Raw genomic sequence first — 21,175 nt, forward strand, 5'->3', positions numbered from 1 at the left:
AATTAGGAGATATGTAAAACTGGCAATAGTTATCACCCGTTTTACAATATCAGACAAAGCCAAAATCTGTGTGCAACATCCACTGCGACATTTCGCCTGATGATGCAACTAACATCCTGAAGTCATAAGTGGTAGTGCAGCAGAGAACCAGTGCTGTGCCCAATGTTCTCGCTAACTTTTCTTTGCTGTGCGCAGCTTGTTTGTTGTACTGCTCGGTCCCTTTAAAGATTGCTGCACAGCCATGCACGTGCGCATCTTAAAGGTAATATTGGTTATGCGCAGCCTGTTTGCTCCATGTGCAGTATATTCCATATTGCTGCGCAGCTTATCGGGAACATTGGTTATGCCATTCTGCCTGTATGTTGGAACACCAACAAGCTGTGCCACTATGCTGCTTTACAGAATATTTTGTTTAATATTCTATATATCTGCACATGATATGCAACTGCTGTAGCACTCATAAAATTATATGACATACAAACTATTTTTATAGATTTAAAATGTAATACAACATACTCAGTTGTTTTAAAAAGCACATGAGCTGGAATATTGCATTCAGAAATAATAAATATGTCTAATGATCATAGGAAATGGGAGCAGGAGTAGGCCATTTCACCCATCAAGCCTGCTCCGCCATTCAAACAGATCATGGCTGATCGTCTACCTCCACGCCATTTTTCCCACTATCCCCATATCCCTTGATGAACAATTACTTTAAAGTTATTGAACTGTTTCATAAAATATTCAGGGCAGAAGTGTATTTTATATTCCCACTACAGAACATTGTAAAAGTAAAAACTAAACCCAGCACAGAGATTATTAGTTAAAAGTTTATTTATGTTTGCTGACAAAATTGATCTCTTCTTCTTTGGCCTCCTTGTCTCGAGAGACAATGGGTAAGCACCTGGAAACTGTCAGTGGTTTGTGAAGCAGCGCCTGGAGTGGCTGGCTATAAAGGCCAATTCTAGAGTGACAGACTCTTCCACATGTGCTGCAGATAAAATTGGTTGTTGGGGCTGTTACACAGTTGGCTCTCTCCTTGCGCTTCTGTCTTTTTTCCTGCCAACAGCTAAGTTTCTTCAACTCGCCACTCTTTAGCCCCGCCTTTATGGCTGTCCGCCAGCTCTGGCGATCACTGGCAACTGACTCCCATGACTTGTGGTCAATGTCACAGGACTTCATGTCGCATTTGCAGACGTCTTTAAAGCAGAGATATGGACGGCCAGTGGGTTTGATACCAGTGACGAGCTCGCTGTACAATGTGTCCTTGGGGATCCTGCCACCTTCCATGTGGCTCACGTGGCCAAGTCATCTCAAGCGCCGCTGGGTCAGTAGGGTGTATATGGTAGGGATGTTGGCCACCTCAAGAACTTCTGCTTTGGAGATACGGTCCTGCCACCTGATGTCAAGGATTCTCCGGAGGCAGTGAAGATGGAATGAATTGAGACTTCGCTCTTGGCTGACATACGTTGTCCAGGCCTCGCTGCCGTAGAGCAAGGTACTGAGGACAAAGGCTTGATACACTTGGACTTTTGTGTTCCGCGTCAGTGCGCCATTTTCCCACAGTCTCTTGGCCAGTCTGGACATAGCAGCGGACGTCTTTCCCAAACACTTGTTGATTTCTGCATCGAGAGACAGGTTACTGGTGATAGTTGTGCCTCGGTAGGTGAACTCTTGAACCACTTCCAAAGCGTGGTCGCCGATATTTATGGATGGAGCATTTCTGACGTTCTGTCCCATGATGTTCGTTTTCTTGAGGCTGATGGTTAGGCCAAATTCGATGCAGGCAGCCGCAATCCTGTCGATGAGTCTCTGCAGACACTCTTCTGTGTTGGATGTTAATGCAGCATCGTCAGCAAAGAGGAGTTCCCTGATAAGGACTTCCGTACACTGGTCTTCGCTCTTAGATGGGCAAGGTTGAACAACCTGCCATCTGATCTTATGTGGATGAAAATTCCTTCTTCTGAAGACTTGAACGCATGTGAGAGCAGCAGGGAGAAGAAGGTCCCAAACAGCGTAGGTGCGAGAACACAGCCCTGTTTCACACCACTCAGGATAGGAAAGGGGTCTGCTGAGGTGCCGCTATGCTGAATTGTGCCTTTCATATCGTCATGGAATGAGGTGGTGATACTTAGTAGCTTTGGTGGACATCCGATCTTTGCTAGTAGTCTGAAGAGACCACATCTGCTGACGAGGTCAAAGGCTTTGGTGAGATCTATGAAAGCAACATGGAGGGGCATCTGTTGTTCACGGCATTTCTCCTGTAGCTGGCGAAGGGAGAACAGCATGTCAATGGTGGATCTCTCTGCTCGAAAGCCACACTGTGCCTCAGGGTAGACACGCTCAGCCAGCTTCTGGAGCCTGTTTAAAGCGTCTCAAGCGAAGACTTTCCCCACTATGCTGAGCAGGGAGATTCCACGGTAGTTGTTGCAGTCACCGCGGTCATCCTTATAGAGGGTGATGATATTGGCATCGTGCATGTCTGTGGTACTGCTCCCTCATCCCAGGACCTACATCATTCTTAACACCCTACATTGTTACAGATTGTTACTTTCCCATTTTAACCAAAAACACCATTAATATAGCTAATTTCCATTACATAATTATTACCAGTGTTTTTTTTTTAGAAAGAACACTTTTCTTGTACAAGGCTTCCGGCAAATATCTCAATTTAGAAATCTTAAATGTCTGTCTAACCATGTAAAATTGATTTTATTTTACAAGTATTTTTGCACCATTTCTATTCTAAAGTTATGGTTAATAATTGCTAATGTTTACACTCTCCAATTACAGTGCAATATTAATGTATCAAGGCTCTGTTGACCTGCACCTTCCTTCCTCCTGCTCCAACTCCGGCTTTTTCTGAGCACGTGCCTCTTCCACTGCTCCATCACTGGCAGCACAGCTTTAAGGTTCCTGAGCCCTACTTTCTGGAGCTTTCTCCAGAAACACCACTTCTTCCCTTCTCTCTCCAAAGAATCTTCATAAAACCCATCTTTTCAGCCAAGTTATCAGTCATCCTCCTAATTTCTCCATTCACAACTTAGTGCCCATTCTCATATCCCTAATTTTTCGCCCCTGCCATTCCCTTCCCCTACTGAGCCCCAACACTATAAATTGCCTCAGGATCTTTTCTGCTTTCAAGGCACTACATAATTGTCAGTTGGTGCTGAAAATGCACATTCTACAAAAGTTGAAATCTGGTACAGAAACATTTTTTCTTTTCTTCAAAAGAATTACATTTAATGTACCTGAGGCTACAAAAAACTCAGTGGGCTATATGAAATGGAATGAATCTAGTTCTTAGTGAGTCTACAATTCAACATTGGTCTTGTACTTTTATACCAGTTGGTACTAAAGCAGTAATTCAGTAGAAATATGTTGACATAGGAAGAATGGTCTTTTGGAGAGGCATTGCAAGTCACATTTCAAAGGGTTGCATTATCTTGAGTACATAGGAAAAATATACAGAAATGTACAGAATATACAGAAAAATATACAATTGCCATGTTTTCGAGACAACAGGATGGAATTCACCTTTGACTGGGGTGCAAAATGAGTGTCAGCAGTTCAGTTGCTTGTTATGCACCCAGCCCATTTCTCGAAATCCAGTACAGCCTGCTTTCTGCCGCTGCTGAAGTTGAATTTCACCCCCATTGCCTACATGAAAAAGTGTTCAACAGGTGTTTGTTTGGGAGGGCAAAGGCATCATTTTCATTGTGCATCAGGTACAAGGTTCTTTGATGTAATCTCCACTCAAGCATCCTATGCTTAGTAATCTTTATTTTTCGTTTACACTTTTTCATGAAGTCAAAGTTCCTTTAAGGCATAGGGGTGGGGCTAAAGGGTAAAGAAGACTTTAACTGAGTGAATGGGAAAAACTGTGATGATTGGATTACTATGTAGGTAAATGTGAGGTCATCCACTTTGGACCTAAAAAGGATAGAAGAGGATACTTTGTAAATGGTAAAAAGCTAGAAACAGTGGCAGTCCAAAGAGACTTGGGTGGCGATGCCAGTTACATAGATCATTAAAATGTCATGAACAGGTACAAATAATAATCAAAAAGACTAATGGAATACTGCCCTTTATATCTAGAGGACTCAAATACAAGGAGGTAGCAGTCATGCTTCAGCTATACAAAACCCTGGTTAGACCACAACTAGAGTACAATGAGCAGTTCTGAGCACCACACCTCAGGAAGGACATATTGGCCTTGGAGGGTAGGTTTACCAGAATGATATCTGGACTTCAAGAGTTAAACTATGCAGAGAAATTATACAAATGAGATTTGCATTCCCTGGAATTTTTAAGGTTAGAGGGTCATTTGATTGAAGTTTTAAAGATATTAAGGGTAATAGATAGGATGAATAGAGAGAAACTATTTCTGCTGGTTGGGGAGTCTAGGACTAACTTGAGGGCATAGTCAAAAAATTAGAGTCAAACTTTTCAGGAATTAAATCAGGAAACACTTTGGTACACAAAGGACTGGGGTTTACAGAGGCTGAAAGGGTCCTGACATTGGGCCCAAAAGGCGAGGGGAACTCTGCCTCTGCCCTTTGGAGTCCGCTCACCCGCCCACTGTACTATAAGAGGCGAGAGGTGGGTGGGGGGAAAGAGGGGGGAGGTGGGGGGAGGAAGGGTGGTTGTTGAGGACGTGGAGGGTGTTAGTGGAGGGATGGCCTTTGCTGCCTCGGGCCCTTCGTGGCCACAGATTGCCCATGGAGGAGGACCCACCCCAAGCCCGGAGGGAAGCCACCATGTTTTACTGGGCGACCTTCCTCAATTGGCATCTGGGCCGGAAGGCTGACTTCAGCCTTGCCCACCCTCATACTAAATTCCAAGGTGTCTAGAAGGCAATGCACACTCCGGACCCCTGGTCCCGGGCATCTTGTAGTACTGACAGTGGCCATTGTTCCCAGTGGAGCTGCTGGCACGACTGAGTTTCCAGCCCTCTAATTGGCTGGCAGCTCTTGGAGGCAGGATTCACACCCTTAAAGGGATAGGGACCCTGGTGCCAGGCAGTTAATTGCCCAGTCTTTTCCTGTTCCTATGTTCTTATGAAAGGGTTAAGTAGAAAATACAAGTCTTGTAACACCACCAACACTCAGCTGCATTTCAACAGCGCTCTTCAATCTTTGTCCAACTGGTCGATTTTCTGCCATACTCAGTATAGCCCCTCAATACTAACAAAAAATAAACATCTGTTTTATTTTAAAAGCTGTACTTCAGAATGAATAAAGTTCAAAATGATACGTAATTATTTATGAAAGTTTAGAAGGTAACTTTGGACACTTTTGTTTGTTAGTTGTAAAAATATTGATGATGGGTAAGAAGTCTGTTTGACTGACAGTCAAGAATCATCCAATCAGGGAACAAAAAGTGTATTTGTTTTCCAATTGTACGGCGTTCAGTACCATTCGCAACTCCTCAGTTACTGAAGCAGTCCGTGTGCATATGCAGCAAGACCTGACAACATTCAGGCTTGGTCTGGTAAACATTCGCGCCTCAAGTGCCAGGGAATGACAATCTCCTTCTCGAAAGTGATGTAGTTCAATCCGAAACTAGACTCTTAAATCTAAACAAAGTAAACTAGGAAGGTATGAGGGGCAAGTTGGCTGTGGTAGACTGGGAAACTACATTAAAGGTATGATTAGCATTTAAAGAATTAATACACAGTTTTGAACAAATTTACATTCCTTTGAGGCACAAAAACCCAACAGGAAAGGTGATCCAACTATGACTAACAAGAGAAAGTTAAAGATTGCATTAGATCAAAGAAAGACACTTATAAAGTTGCCAAAAAAGTAATCAGCCTGAGGATTGGGAGCATTTTAGAATTCAGTAAAGAAGGTCCTGTTTTATAATAAACTGATAAATTTGTTGTTTATTACAGAAAGCTGGTTGGTGTACGTCATTCTGGGATAAAGAGTAGAATCTATGGTGACAGTATCGGTAACTAGGTAAACATTTAAATATATGTTGCGACCTGTGTAGAAGTGGAACTAGAAAAGACAGTGCACTCCTCCCACCTCGGTCGTTACATATAACTGGGGGCTCATCCAGGATAACTGAACACTGACAACGCGCAATTGTAAGTGGGGTAATAATAATTGAACAAAAGGAAAAGGAAAAACGAGGTTTCTTGTGCATTAGAGTAAAGTTTACACTACCGGAATGTCTTCATTAGTTGCTACGACCTTTCTGGGGAAGGAGGATGTAACCCTGAGTGCTTTGAGAAACTTAACCAAGGTTAGACTAAAGGATTTGGCAGGCCTGTTGGCATTAGAGTTAAAACCAGAAGCTAAGAAAGCAGACATAATTGAAGTAATAGCATAGCATTTGCAATTGGAAGGCGGCAGCGGCAAACCAGATGGTAGTGCGGTTAAATTAGCTAAAATTCAGTTGCAGATGAAGCACCCTGAGCTTGAGGTAAGGGCAAAAGAGAGAGCATTTCAAAGGTAGAAGCAGAGCGGCAGGAGAGAGGAAGGCCAAGAGAAAGTGAAGAAAAGGAGAGAGAAAGAGAATACCATATTAGAAGGCTGGAACTAGAGAAAAAAAAGGATGCCCTTGACTCTGATGAAAATTCAGGTGGGGAAATACATGTCTCCAGCCCAGGACCCAGTGGAGAGTTGTTTAAATGTGTGCAAGCCCTCCCTAAATTTGAGGAAAGGGACATAGTGGCATTTTTCATTTTTGAAAAGATAGCCAAACAGATGAAGTGGTCAAAGGAAAGCTGGACACAGCGTATGTAAAGCAGGCTGCTGGGCAGAGCTCATGAAGTTTATGCCATGCTTTCTGAGGAGCTTCTGCAAATTATGAGATGGCAAAAAAGGCTATTCTCGCTGCTTATGAGTTGGTCCCTGAAGCATACAGGCAAAAATTTCAGAACCTCTGCAGGCTGCCTGGACAGACTTGTATAGAATGAGGGTGTAAAACAAATTAATTTTGATCGTTGGATGCGAGCACTAAAGATAGATGCCACGTATGAGAACCTTAGGGAACTAATTCTCCTGGAAGAATTTAAAAATTCACTCCCTCCGTTAGTAAGAACCCATGTAGAGAACCAGAAAGTTTCAACAGTCATACAAGCAGTGGAAATCGCTGATGATTACAAGCTTGTTTATAAGCCCAAACCCTTTGTCCAAGACCCCCATAAACTTGAGAAGGGTAGAAGGTGGGAGGGTGAAAGGAAGGCAAGTGGCCGGGGACAAGAAGGGACAGCTGGGAATGCCCTGGGATCTCCTCCTCAGGCCAAAAAGGAAGATGCTGAGGGTGGAAGTGAGGTCACAAAGCCTAAATGCAGAATGCTGGAAGTTGCGGGGTAAACCCATGGAGCTTATCGGGGTACACAAAGCCAACGTACAGAAAGGGACCCTGACCGAGAGTACGACACATCAGGCTATAGCTCTGACTACAGCTGTAAGGCCAAGTACGAAACCGCAGTGAGAGTGTGGGGGATGTGAATAAGATACCTGAGAGCTATAGGGAATTCTGGTCAAAAGGAAAAGTAACTCCTTATCTCTCAAGTGAGGCAGGTAAACCGATAGTTATACTTAGGAACACAGGAGCCACCCAAAAGCTTTTGCTGGGAAAAGGCACAACTTTTCCACTGGACAGCGCACTGAATGCCAAGGTTTTAGTAAATGGTATTGGCGGGGATTACGTACCCATACCTTTGTATCGGGTGCACCTAGAGTGTGACCTAATGTCCGGAATGATAACTGTAAGAGTTGTCCATAATTTGCCTGAAGACAGAGCTGACCTGCTCCTGGGGAATGATTTGGCCGGAGCGAAGGTAGTAGCTTCTCCAGTAGTTACAGAAAAACAAGTGAAGTTAAGGAGACAGAACAGTTGCAGGAAAAGATTCCAGCAATTTTTTCTTCATGTGAACTGACCCAAGCTATGGCTAAACAAGTTCCATCATTGGAGGTAAGATTGGCACCACAGATAATCGAATATCTGAAACTTTATTTGGGGATTTGGATAATCCGAAGGAAATGTACAAAGAATCTTCTCTGATTAAGGCTCAGCAAGCTGATCCAGAGTTAAATAAAGTGGCACAATCAGCTCTAACTGAAGCTGAGGCAAAGGGAGCTGCAGAAGGCTACTATATTAAAAATGGGATTCTGATGTGTAAGCGGAAACCTCCTCACAGACCTTCAGACGAAGAATGGACGGTTTTCACCAGACAGTGGTGCCGCCCAAGTATTGCCAGGAAATATTAAGAATAGCGCATTAAATTCTTATAGCGGGTCATGTGGGAATCCGGAAGACCCAATCATGTATAGTCGACATTTTTACTGGCCAGGTCTTTCCAGCGATGTGGAGCAGTTTTGTAAAACGTGCCATATGTGCCAGATTGTAGGAAAACCGCAACCTACCATAAAACTGGCACCTCTAATTTCCATACCAGTTTTTGGGGAACCATTTAGTAGGGTGTTGGTAGACTGTGTAGGACATTTACCGGAAACACCAATATATACTCACTATCATAAATATGGCTACTCAGTTCCCAGAGGCCATTCCCTTGAGAACAATTTCTGCTAAGGTAGTGGTAGAGAAGTTAACCCAGTTCTTCACTAGATATGGATTACCGATTGAGATTCAGTCAAATCAAGGTTCCAATTTTATGTCTAAAATTTCTCAGCAAGTTATGGGTAATTGGGTACAACACAGTTAAAGTCTTCAGCCTACCACAGATACAATGGGCTTTAGAAAAGTACCATCAGACCCTCAAACCGATTATCAGGGCATACCGTCATGACTTTCCCCATGATTGGGATAAAGGGCTAGAATTTCTTTTGTTTGTCACTCGGGATTCACCTAATGAGTCTACCAGTTTTAGTCCTTTTGAATTAGTTTATGTACATGGGATAAGAGGTCCTCTAAAGCTAAAGAAAGGTTTTTAGAACAGAGGGACGAATTTTCTGTGTTAGATTATGTATCTGTGTTCTGGGAATGGCTCATGAGAGCCTGTAAAGTGGCTCAGGAACACCTTAAAGCTTCCTAAACAGCCATTAAGAAATGGGCAGACTGGCATGCCAAGACCTGAACATTTCAACCAGGGGATGAGGTGTTAGTATTACTGCCTTTACAGGGTGAACCGCTCAAGGCATTGTTCAGTGGTCCATATAAAGTGGTCAAAAGAACTGGTAAGGTAAATTATTTGATTGACACCCCAGATTGCTGGAAAAAGAATCAGCTGTGTCATATTAATATGTTGAAACAATATCATCGCTGGGAGGATAAGTAAGCGCAGGTATGTCAGGTAGTAGGGACAGTGAAGGATAAAGATATAGTGAGGATGAGGCAGGAGGAGGACTAGACAATTTCAAATTGAACCCCTACTATCCGGTTAGTTAATACTGAATTGTTAGAGAGATTGGACACTATGCTTTCATATTTAGATGCAGAACAATGCAAAGATCTAACAAGGCTACTCACAACAGCATTTAAAAGAGTCTGTAGGGACAAGCCAGGATGTACAAGCTTAGCCACACATGGTGTGTATGTAAGGGAATCCTTTCCTATAAAACAGCATCCTTATCGCTTAAGTCCAGAGAAACAGGCCCAGGTAAAAGCAGAAATCCAAAATATGCTGGAAAACATTGAACCCAGTCAAAGCAGCTGGACCAGTGGTGTTAATGCCTAAACTGATGGTTCACCTAGATTCTGCATAGACTACAGAAAGGTTAATTCAGTAACAAAGGCAGATTCCTACCCAATTCCTTCATGGGAAGTCTGTATTGATAGAGTGGGCAGTGTCATGTTTCTTACAAAAATAGATTTGTTAAAGGGATACTGGCAGATTCCTTTACATTCCAAGTCGAAGAAATATCAGCCTTTGTCCACACCAGACAGTCTTTTCCAATGCTGAGTGATGCCATTCGGGCCACAAAATATCCCAGCCACTTTTCAGACACTAGTGAACCAAGTGGTAGCCAGTGTTCCTAACTGTGTGGTTTACCTTGACAATATGCTGGTATACAGTGACACTTGGAAGGATCACTTGGAACAACTAGAAGCTCTGTTTAGAATATTATAATTGGCTGATTTAGTGATAAAACTTGACAAAAGTGTATCTGCAAAAGCCAGAGTAACCTACCTTGGGGATAAAGTAGGGCAAGGACAAGTGTTGCCAAGAACAGTGGAAGTACAAGCATTGGCAGAATTCTCCACCCCTAAGACTAAATGAGAAATCATTAAGTATTTGGGGATGTGTACTTTCTACCGCAAGTTCGTACTAAATTTTAGTACTACAGCTGCTCCACTGACCGAATTGCTACAAAAAAAGAAAACCAAGGTAGCATGGTCAGGGAAATGCCAAGCATCTCTTGAGAGGCTGAAAGCCATTTTGATTAATGAACCAGTGTTGGCTGCTCCAAATTTCACTAAGCCCTTCAAGGTAGCCATTGATACTACTGACCTGGGGGTTAGTGCAGTCCTGTTACAAGACAATGAATCAGGCACAGAAATGCCAGTGGGATACTTTCCAAAATAGATATTCAAGAGTGGAAAAAGAAACCCTGGGCTTATTACAAGCTCATAAGCATTTTGAGGTCTATGCCCGCCATGTCTACAGAGAGACACTGGTATATACTGATCATAACCCCCTACCTTTGTGGAAAAATTCAAAACCCAGAATGTCAGACTATTCCGATGGAGTTTACTATTGCAACCTTATCACTTAAAGATTATCCACATTGTGGGAAAAAATAATGTAATTGCGGATGCTTTGTCTAGGATTTAACTTTGCTGTGAGCTATCCGAGTGCAAAGATGGTACAAAGCAGAACTGTATTAGCTACAGGTAACGAGTGAATGAGTACAAGTGTGAAAATTTATTTCAAAATATTTTTCATCTTCTATTTTTTTCCCACTATTTGTAATGAAACTCATTTAAAAATGGCATTTCATTCCTCCAAGGTTGGAGGTGTTACGACGGTACTTCTATATTTTTAAAGTTTTTTTTGAGGACTCATGTATTTTAGAATTATGCACATTGATTTATTTGGGAAACTGAAAAGGATTCCATTTATGTTTTTTCACTGGGGTCATTGAAAGGATACTGAGACGGCTTGGTTTGTAAACAATTCTTACTGGAAATCACCTGTCTTCAGATAAATACCCAGCAAGGGCTTTTTGACTTGGAGAAGATGTTTAAAGAGAAGTGACAGGTCAGGATTTATAGGGGTCAGGAGGCTTGACTCTTGAAATTGTTTTTGGTTTCGCTTTGGTCAGTTGGGGTTTGGACAGTGTTCTGAAAGGAGTTTAAGAATCAACCTGCCAAGGACAAAACCGCAGCTCAGCCTTTTTCCATTTCTTTAAAAAGCCTACCAGCTTTTCCATCTCTTTGAGAAGCTCTTAGAAGTGAGTGTAAGAGTAGAGAAATTGATGCTGCATTCCTCCTGAAAAGCCTTCCAGAAACCCCTGTTGCCACATTTCTTCTGGAAAGCCTGTCGAACTGATCCACAATGTCGCCAGAAAAGAACTATTGTAGGAAGATCCCAGAGACAGCGTCTACGCATATTCAGGACGCCAAACCAAAAAGGGACAACTGACATCTTTCCATATCTTCTCCTTTTTACTTCAAGAATTAGCAAGTATTTGGCCAAAGTATTATTTTTGTCTTTTTTTTTGTAACAGAGCTCTAAAGAAAAAAAACACCTCTATCTTTTGGTTAACCTGTGTGTGTGAAAGGCTAAGGTAAAAAGGAAACTTTCATATTTCACTGTGTATTAATGCCTTGCTTTATTACTGATTAAGCCTTGTTTTATAATAAACTGATAATTTTGTTGTTTATTACAGAAACCTGGTTGGTGTATTTTATTCTGGGATAAAGAGCTATGATTGACAGTATTGGTAACTGGGTAAACATTTAAATATATATTGTGACCTGTGGAGAAGTGGAACTAGAAAAGACAGTGCACTTCTCTCACCTTGGTCGTAACAAGGCTCAGTTATTGAGTATGTTGAAGACAGAGATCGATAGATTTCGAGATATTAAAGATATCAAGGGATATAGAGATAGTGTGGGAATATGGTGTTGAGGTAGAAGATCAGCCATGATTGTACTGAATGGCAGAGCAGGCTCGAGGGGCTGAATTACCTACTCCTGTACCTATTTCCTATGTTCCTATCTACAACATGAATCTCCCCTTGGCATTTCAACGGCATTACCATCGCTGAATTCCCCACTATCAACATCCTGGGGGCTTACCATTGACCAGAAACTGAACCACAGCAGCCTCATAAGTACTGCGGCTATAAGAGCAGATCAGAGACTGGGAATTCTGCCACGAGTAACCTACCTCCTGACTTCCCAAAGCCTGTCCACAGGGCATAAGTCAGGAATGTGATGGAATACTCTCCACTTGCCTGGATGAGTGCAGCTCCAACAACACTGAGAAAGCTTGAAACCATCCGGGACAAAGCAGCCCGTTTGATCGCCACCCTATCCACCACCTTCAACATTCACTCTCTCCACCACCGACGCACAGTGACAGCAGTGTGTACCATATACAAGATGCACTGCAGCAACTCACCAAGGCTCCTCAGACAGCACGTTCCTAGACCGTGACCTCTTCCATCTTGAAGGACAAGGGTAGCAGACGCGTGGGAACACCATCATCTGCAAGTTTTCCTCCAAGCCACACACCATCTTGACTTGGAAATATATCACCATTCCTTCATTGTCACTGGGTCAAAATCCTGGAACTCCCTCCCTAAAAGAATTGTGGGTGTACCCGCACCAGATGGACTGCAGCAGTTCAAGGTGGCAGCTCACCACCACCACCTTCTCAAGGGCAACAATTAAGGATGAGCAAAAATGCTGCCCTTGCCAGCGATGCCCACATCCATGAAACAAACAAAAAACAAATTGGCTTGGGAAGGTGGGGCACCGCGAGGATTGATGTGTCTGGTGATCAGTGACTGGAGCGTTTGGGGTGGGGTACTTGGAGTTTGAAGGTCACATGATGAAACCTCCAGGAACACATCCAACTAGAGTAGGGAGAGGGTGGGGTTAAATGAGAAGCTGAAGATATTCCTCTGAACATACTCCAGCCTCCTGAAATGCTGCACACTGTATGCAAAAAAGACGCAATTATCATTCCAACAGTCAACAACTTAAAGTTCACAGCCTGTTTTATTTAGCTCCGTGTATCTCTATCATCTTTCCTTGATTGCACTTGTCAATTACTTTTCATAATGATCATGTTTTGCATGTTTTATTTAAATTCTCAGAGGACGTGCCAATATTTTTAGCCAAAGTAGAAAGAAGAAAAAAACAAAAGTTCGATATTTTAGTTATTCTAGAGGTATTTGGCATTGCCGTTTTTTTTTTGGTGAAGTGCTTTTCTAATTTTCCGGATCCTTTGGAAAGCTGCAACAGGCCAGAGCCAATTCTTAGGAACACAGCAACAGGAGTAGGCCATTCAGCCTGTCGAGCCTGCTCCGTTATTCAATTAGACCATGGTTAATCATCTACCTCAATGCCACTTTCCCGTGCTATCCCATTTCCCGCTATCCAAAGATTCGCCACCCTCTGAGTGAGGAAATTTCTCCTCATCTCTTATTCTGAAACTATTTCCCCTAGTTTTGGACTCACCAACCGGGGAAACATCCGATCTACATCCACCCAGTCACACCCTGTAAGTATTTTGTAAGTTTCAATGAGATCACCTCTCATTCTTCGAAACTCTAAAGAATAAATGCCCAGTTTCCTCAATCTCTCCTCAAAACAATCCTGCCACCCGGGATTAGTCTGGTGAACATCCGCTGTACTCCCTCTATGGCAAGTATGCTTCTGCTCTCTGTGGTTTTGCTGTCTCTGGGTCCTGCTCTCCCAGACTCCTGCTCTCTCTTCTCCTTCTATTCCCCTCCCTTTGGAGAGGCACTCAGCCTCCACTCAGTAGTCTGAGGGGTCAGACGTATACCTAGCCCACTCTCTATTACCATGAGTTTAATATACACTGCTATCTTCTTAGTTATATTGGCCTGATTGAAATAAAAGTACTTCTTCATCCCATCCCCCACAAAAATGATTTTAAAGTTGAGCAAATTTCTTCATTTACAATTTTTAAAAAATTGAGAATTTTAAATGTGTCAGTATTGTCTGCATGAAATAGCATAAAACACTTTAACTGGTTTCCAGATGTTCCAATATAACATCTCATTCCCATCTAACAGGACACATTGCAGCAAAACTCAGTTATGATGGCTTCTGCCCATGCAGTAATGTTCCTCATTTTTAAATGGAAACATTTCCATGATTCATGTGTCAGAGTGTGGAAAGTTAAGTGTGCAATTCAACAAGAACACTGCCTGCCAATTATATAGCACCTGTAACCTAGTAAAACATTCCAAGGCAGAAATCGACACTAAGCCAAAGGAGAACATAATAGGACAGGTGACCAAATGCTTGGTCCAAGAGGCAAGTTTTAAGCAGTAGCTTAAAAGACAGAGAAGCAGAGAAGTTTAGGGAGCGAACTCCAGAGCTTGGGGCCTAGACAGCTGAAGGCACGGCCATCAATAGTACGGCGAATGAAACTGGAATGTACAAGAAGCCAGAGTAGGAGGAACACAGGGAGAGTACGGCTGGAGAAGTTCACAGAGATAGGGAGGGGCAAGACCAAGGAGGGATTTGAACATGAAGATAAGAATTCCCACTATCTACGTGCCAAGTTACTACAATAAGAAACTGGGTATATCAAATTCCAGTATTTAGTGGTTCATGCTTAGAGATAGAGGATGTAGTGTAGAATGCTGCTGAGTAAGAACAACTGTACTTCACCCTATATTATTCTCTTTTGTTTTGCTGTTTCCATTAGTACCACAAGGCTTTTGCAATATTTTTCATTGTCTCAGGTACAAAATGAACTATTATCTGTGAATAACCTATTTTGCAATGTAAACCTTCAATCAATAATTTTTTTTAAATTAATTCATGGCTTGTGGACATTGCTGTTAAGGCCAACATTTGTTGCCCATCCACCTTGCCCTTGATAAGATGGTGGTGAGCTGCCTTCCTGACCCGCTGCAGTCCATCTGGTGTAGCTACCCACAGTCCAGTTATGGAAGGAGTTCCAGGATTTTGGCCCAGTGATAGTGAAGGACCAGTGATATATTTCCGAGTCAGGATACTGTGTGACTTGTAGGGGAACCTGCAGGTGGTGGTGTTCCCATGCACCCGCTGCCCTTGTTCTTGTAGGTGTCAGAGGTCACGGGTTTGGAAGGTGCTGTCAAAGACAGATGGTATACACTGCACCAATGGTGGAGGAAGTGAATATTTAAGGTGGTTCTAATGTTACTGCATGTCCATTTGGCCATTTTCCTGACTCCAGAAAATGTACGCTAATTAGCTGACTGACAAGAGTGAACAATTTATAGCAGAGCTGTCTGGTACTGGGATACTGGGCTGAATAATCAAATTTCTGTCACAGATGTATATGGGCACATGATTCCCACATAACAATCAACTCAAATGTGAATTAAAAACAGAAAAGAAGAAGAAATCAGTTCAGTGGGGCAGGAACAGACTGAAACAATGGATCGACAGGGGCAGTCCAGTTTTTGGATTTTGGGAAAGAGGTAGAAGGGGTTGTCTGGAGTTGGGAGACTATGATGTTGAAGATCGTGGAGGGAAAATCTCCAGAGATGATGAGGTCAGTGACAGTCCTGGAAGCAATGGCTTGATATTCGGTTTTGGGGTCATGGACTAGATGGAGGTAGGAGGAAGTGTCAGAGAGTTTGTGGTCAGCCTCTGTTAGGTAGAAGTAGAGTCATAGAGAGATACAGCACCGAAACAGGCCCTTCGGCCCAACGAGTCCGCGCCGACCATCAACCACCCGTTTATACTAATCCTACATTAATCCCATTTTTTCCCCTCTCACATCCTCACCTTCCCTCGATTCTCCTACCACCTACCTACACTAGGAACAATTTTTACAATGGCCAATTTACCTATCAACCCGCAAGTCTTTGGCATGTGGGAGGAAACCGGAGCACCCAGAGGAAACCCACGCGGTCACAGGCAGAACTTGCAAACTCCGCACAGGCAGTACCCAGAACTGAACCATGGTCGCTGGAGCTGTGAGGCTGCGGTGCTAGCCACTGCGTCACTGTGTCGCCCAGTAGGTATACCAGACAATATCACCACCCTTGTCAGCAGGTTTGATTACGGTGTTAGGTTTGGTCCTGAGAGAACAGAGTGCTGCAAGGTCAGAGGGAGATAAGTTAGAGTGAGTAATGGGAGCAGAGAAATTGAGATGGCTAATGTCACGTTGTAATTCTAAATGAAAAGATCTAGAGAAAAGTTGCTATCTCGACTCTATTTTTTCTCCCCTTGTCCAGTCTCTTTCCGCCTATATTCATGACTCTTCTAATGCCCTCTGTCACTTCAACAGTTTCTAGTATCCTGGCCCAAACCGGCTCCTTTTCACCATGGACGTCCTATCCCTCTACACCTCCATTCCCTATCCATGACCATCCTCCTCCACCTGACTGAACTTGTTCTCTCATTGAATAATTTCTCCTGCAAATTTACTCACTTTCTCCAAATAAACGGTGTTGTTATGCATACCCGCACAAGTCCTAGCTATCCCTGCCTTTTTGTGGGATATGTGGAACATTCTTTGCTCCAGTCTTACTCAGGCCCCCTCCCTCACCTCATTTTCCAGTACATTGATGACTCTATCGGTGCCGTTTCCTGCTCTTGCCCTGAACTGGAAAATTTAAGCAACTTTGCTTCCAATTTCCAACCTTCTCTTACCTTCACATGGTCCAAATCTGACTCTTCCCTTCCCTTCCTTGACTTCTCTGGGCATAAGCTATCAACCAATATTCACTATAACCCCACTGACTCCCATAGCTACCTCGACTACACTTCCTCACATCGTACTTCCAATAAGTACTCTGTTACATTCTCCCAGTTTCTCCATCTCCGTCACATCTGTTCAGACAATACAACCTTCCATACTAGCCCTTCTGATAAGTCATCCTTTTTCCTCAAATAAGGATTCCCACCGTGTTTGACTGGGGCCTCAACCGTGTTCGCTCTATTTCATGCATTTCTGCTCTCACCCCTTCCGCTCCCTCCCAGAACCACCTTCCTCACCTTCCACCCCTTTAGCCTCCATATTCAGCAGATCCTCCTCTGCCATTTCCGCCAACTCCAGTGTGATGCCATCAAACACATCATCCCCTCCCCTACCCTTTCAGCATTGTGAAGGGACTGTTTCCTCAGCAACATCCTGGTTCACTCATCAGTCAGTCCCCAACACCCCTCCCTTTCCTACTGCACCTTCCCATGCAAGCGCAGAAAATGTAACACCTGCCCTTTTAACTCCTCCCTTCTCAATATCCAAGGTCCCAAATACTCCTTCCAGTGAAACAGCAATTCACTTGTACTTCTTTCAATTTAATATACACTATTGGCTGCTTGCGATATGGTCTCCTCTACATTGGGGAGATAAGCACAGACTGGGTAACTGCTTTACACAACATCTCTGTTCAGTCTATAACATGACCCAAGCTGCTAGTCGTCTGTCTTTTTAATTCTCCACCTTGCTCCCACTCTGACCTTGCTGCCCTTGGCCTGCCACAATGTTCCATTGAAGCTCAATGCAAGCTCAAGCAACAGCATATCATCTTTTGACTGGGTAGTTTTCAGCCTTCTGGACTCAAAATTAGTTTTATATCATAACCTCTGTCCTCATTTTGTTTCCTGTTTCTTTGCTTGCTTGTTTTTTTCCCCCTCTCGTTTCCTTCACTTTGCATTCGGACAGCAGCTCTCCTGCAATTCGCACCTCCTCTAGACATATCTTTTGTTTCTTTATTTGTCCCATTACCACTGCTTTTGGCCATGCGACATGAAACTTTTTGTCATTTAATCTCTCGCGCCCTATCACAGACCTTCCTTGTTAAATTCCAGAGGCTTGTTATGGAAGGATATTGCTGGATCCTATCTTGACTCAGTTTCACACTTATTGTACAGAATAAAAGGATTGCAAACATGTAGCTCCTCATTCAAACCCTTCTCCAGTCTCAGTAAAAGTCTCTTTATAAGTACTCAATTAAGACCCCAGTTAACACCCTCCATCTGCATATAACTAAACAACTGATACACAATTAACAGATTCCCTTCTTTCTCTTATAATACTCAGATCAATATGCTCAAAAAACATTTCAAAATAAATTTCATATTGCGTACAAAGTATTACATTGCGAGACGCTGCCCCTCTGGCACCCCTAACAATTTCTTTGTACCAGCATTTCATTTTGTGAAACAATTGGATAGCTGATGACTTGCATCTATCCATTGAGATTTCCTTTCTCTCCAGCATTTCTTTCAATCCAGCAAGGTGAATACTCAGTTTTTTCTCACTCATACCTTTTGTAGAGTGTACATAATCCCGCAAAGAACGATTATCCACATAACATTCAATGGGTATCCTATCTTCGGTGTGTCCCTTGTTCAGAATTTCACCCAAAATATTTGACAAATAGAACCCCATATCCACAGCCTCCCCAAAACCCAGTGTTGCCGCAGCTAAAGTGCTTTTAATGAGCCTTTTTATTTTCTTAGCTTCCCAAGTTAATGGACAACATGTCCCATTTTCACCCATCAGAGATATTATGAAACCAACTGTACTCAAATACCCATCAGGAAGATTAGCATATGAAGCATCACTAAAAATGACTAGCTTCATGACCTTTGGGTCACCTAAAAATGGGAACTTCAGTACACATTTCTCCAGATTTAATTTTTTTAATGCTTTATTTGCCCTTAAACTGTCTTACTTTTTGGGTGTTTCATGATCATACTTAGCTCCAGCACATCAAAACTAGCATCAGGTCTAGTTTGAGTGCACAACTAATTTAATTGACCAATCAAGCTTTGCAATTGCTCAGTCTCTGTTTCAGATACATCATCATCTTTCTGTGATGACCTAGCACGATTAACCAGAATGGGAGTAACACTCTCTAAATAGGATTGTTGATTTAAAGTTATTCCTGACTTAGTATGCTTCATATCTAAAGCAATATATTTAAAGGTCCCACAAGCCTGACTCCTGATCTTAAATTCTGCCCTAATCTTATGAATAACATATTTCTCAAAATCTGCAGTATCACCCCATAAGAAATCATCAACATGCATCATGAAGATGCCTGAAAGTTTCCCTTTATGATACCAACAAAACATGGCAGGATCTGCTTTTGGTTGAACACAACCAATTTTCAACAAAACATATCTCACCGAGAAATACTACACCCTGGAAGCATCATTAAGGCCATAACACATTTGCTCAGTTTCCATAGTTTTCCTTCTGCAGCTGCTGCCTCTTTAGGTGGTTTCAGAAACACTTCTCTTTGAAAAGAATCACCCTGCAGAAATGCGGCTTTTATGTCAATGGATCTACACTCCTCTGAATATGTGTCCAAAATCGCTAAAAAGATTTGCAAGATTACTTTTCCAGCTGTGGGAGGTCCACTCTAACATCGGTATCACCCAGTCACTCTTAAAAACTCGACGCAACTAACCTCGCTTTAGCCTTACAAGTCCCATCAGGAAGAACTTTTTCAGTACAAATTCCATCTATGTGACAAGGCTGGCTGTCCCCTATCTGGTACCTCAGAATAAACACCAAATTCTCTCCAACTCTCTAATTCCTTGTATTTTGCTTCTTTTATTATTTTACCCTCAAGTTTATTGGTAGGCACTAAAACTTCATGGTCATGAGGACTTCTGCTTCTAGTTCTAGTCCGAGACTGCTCTCTAGCCTTCGTTTCATTGTGGAATCTGTTCCGGTTTTCGGAACTCGAGCGGCAAATGGAGTCACTGATGTGCATCCGCAAGGTGGAGGACTACATGGATAGCACATTTAGGGAGGTGGTCACAACACAGGTTAGGAGCATGCAGGCAGACAGGGAATGGGTGACCGCCAGGCAGTCTAAGAGAACCAGGCAGGTAGTGCAGGAGTCCCCTGACATGATCTCACTTGCTAATCGGTTTTCCATTTTGGATACTGGTGAGGGTGATGGTTCCTGAGAGGAGTGCAGTCAGAGCCAAGTTTGTGGCACCACAAGTGGCTCAGTTGCACAGGAGGATTGGAAGAGCAGTAGTAAGGGATTCATTAGTTAGGGGAACAGACAGGCATTTCTGCAGCAGTAAACATGGCTGCAAGATGGTGTGTTGCCTCCCGGGTGCCAAGGTCAAGGATGTCATGGAGAGGCTGCAGGACATTCTTCTGGGGGAGGGTGAACAGCCAGAGGATGTGGTCCACATTGGTAACAATGACATTGGTAAGAAGGGGGATGAGGCCCTGAAAGTGAATTTTAGGGAGCTAGGAAGATTAAAAAGCAGGTCCTCAAAAGCAGTAATCTCAGGATTACTCCCAGTCCCACATGCAAGTGAGCACTGGAATATGAGAATTGAGCAATTGAACACATGGCTGGAGACTGGTGTAGGAGGGAGGGCATCAGATTTCTGAGACATTGGGACTGATTCTGGGGCAGGTGGGACCTGTACAAGATGGATGGGTTGCTTCTTAGCAGGACTGGGACATATCCTTGCAGGGAGATTTGCTAGTGCTGTTGGGGAGAGTTTAAATTAAATTATCAGGGGGATGGGAACCAGAGAAGGAGCTCAGGTTAGAGGGAAGCAAAACTGGTAACTTGTTTGGGGTGTGGGAACCAGGAGCAAGAATTAGAGAGGAATACCAAGCTGCACAGAATACTGGGGGAGATAGATAGCATGAGAGTAGGGAATAGTATGTTATTAGGTGGGGTCAGAGTAAGGGAGAAAGTAATAAAGTCCCAATCAGGGTTAATATGCATGTATGTAAATACACGACGTGCGGTTAATAAGACTGGTGAGGTACAGGCGCAGATTGGGATGTGGAAATATGATGTTGTGGCTATAACAGAGACCTGGCTCAAAGAAGGGCAGGACTGGGTATTAAATATTCCTGGATACAAGGTGTTCAGGAAAGATAGGAAAGAGAAAAAAAGGGGGAGGGGTGGCAGTACTGATTAAAGAGAGCATTGCAGTGCTGGAGAAAAAGGGTGTCCCAGAGGGGTCAAGGACAGAATCAATTTGGCTAGAGCTAAGGAATAAAAAAGGTGCAGTTACATTGCTCGGTGTTGTCTACAGGCCACCAGCTAGTGGGAGG

The 21,175-nt window shown here is 43.0% G+C and overlaps 1 protein-coding gene across 1 annotated transcript in view; it reads right to left on the bottom strand.

The window, feature by feature from the left end:
* cpped1 (calcineurin-like phosphoesterase domain containing 1) overlaps nt 1–21,175 on the bottom strand; it is a 223,930-nt gene that overhangs the window by 77,377 nt on the left and 125,378 nt on the right. The gene's annotated exons all lie outside the window — the stretch shown is intronic.

The sequence above is a fragment of the Heterodontus francisci genome, chromosome 24, assembly GCF_036365525.1.
Source record: "Heterodontus francisci isolate sHetFra1 chromosome 24, sHetFra1.hap1, whole genome shotgun sequence".
NCBI lineage: Eukaryota > Metazoa > Chordata > Chondrichthyes > Heterodontiformes > Heterodontidae > Heterodontus > Heterodontus francisci.